The 1,283-nt window shown below is 33.7% G+C and overlaps 1 non-coding gene across 1 annotated transcript; it reads left to right on the top strand.

The window, feature by feature from the left end:
- Positions 1-952: 952 nt before the first annotated feature.
- On the top strand, positions 953-1,026 carry TRNAM-CAU. The gene has a single exon. It is a non-coding gene; the product is annotated as a tRNA-Met (tRNA).
- The last annotated feature ends 257 nt before the right edge of the window (positions 1,027-1,283 follow it).

A 1,283-nucleotide genomic window follows, 5' to 3' on the forward strand; every position in this document is an offset into this window, starting at 1 on the left:
ACATTCAAAACATATCACATCTTTATTGGCTTCATCATCCTCAGTTGATTTGTTTTGAAACTTTTGAGTGCTTTGTTTCTTCCAATTGAATCTTTTTCTATTTTTGTTTAGTTTCTTGAACCTCTTTATCATAAGAGCTAACTCTTCATCATCCATATCATCTTCAGAATCTATAACATCAGAATCATCGTTAGATCTTAAAGTAATTAACTTCTTACCTTTAGGATCTTCCTCCTTGTTGATTTGCTCCACTTCATAGGATCAAAGTGTGCCAATAAGTTTGTCTATAGAAAGCGGCATGATCCTTTGTGTTTCCCTTATTGAAGTCTTTACATGATTCCGATCTTTGGAGAGTCCTCGTAGCAATTTGTTGACCTTCATTGGTCTTGAGATTGACTATCCTTGATACTTTAGACCGTTTACAATTTTAGTAAAACGACTGAACATATCAGTGATAGATTCTCTTGATTTCATCTTGAAGGCTTCATATTGTCTAAGTGAATATTCATCATTGTTTTTTTTTCACTCGATCAGTTCCTTCATAGGTAATGTGTAGCCTATCCCAAACTTCTTTGACTGTTTCACAAGAAGATATTCTGTTATATTTAGTAGGAGATAACGTACAATATAAAGAGTAAATTGCTTTAGCATCAAAAGCTTGTCTCTTGGTTATTTCTTCTTGGGTCATCTCGCTAGCATCTGCAACTTCTTTTTCTCTTTCTGAAACTGATGTAGCTTTAGGAATGATTCCTTTTTCTACCACATCCCATGCTTTCAATTTGGAGCCATTAGAGCGGGATCCACTTTTTGGGGAATATGAGTCGAAGCAATAACAAGAATATTTTGAATGGAACATCTTTCACGATCCCTCTCCTAAATTATATTGATTTCTCCTAAAGATTTCATTTCAATTGGAATTTGGTTATTCACCATGTACGAGGATCCCCGCTAAGCATCCATGGCTAAATGGTTAAAGCGCCCAACTCATAATTGGCGAATTCGTAGGTTCAATTCCTACTGGATGCACGCCAATGGGATCCTACAATAAGTCTATTGGAATTGGCTCTGTATCAATGGAATCTGATTATCCATACATAATGAATTGATATGGTATATTCATATCATAACATATGAACAAAAAATAAGAACTCCAAATCTTATTGGTATCGATATCAATCTAGGACTCAATATTGACTTTATTTCAAAGACAAAAATCGAAAATTCTCCAATCCAAATATTTTCTATTTGTAAATTTATCTAGAAAATAGAAATTCTAATCGTTA

This window comes from Eucalyptus grandis, chromosome 4 (assembly GCF_016545825.1).
Source record: "Eucalyptus grandis isolate ANBG69807.140 chromosome 4, ASM1654582v1, whole genome shotgun sequence".
NCBI lineage: Eukaryota > Viridiplantae > Streptophyta > Magnoliopsida > Myrtales > Myrtaceae > Eucalyptus > Eucalyptus grandis.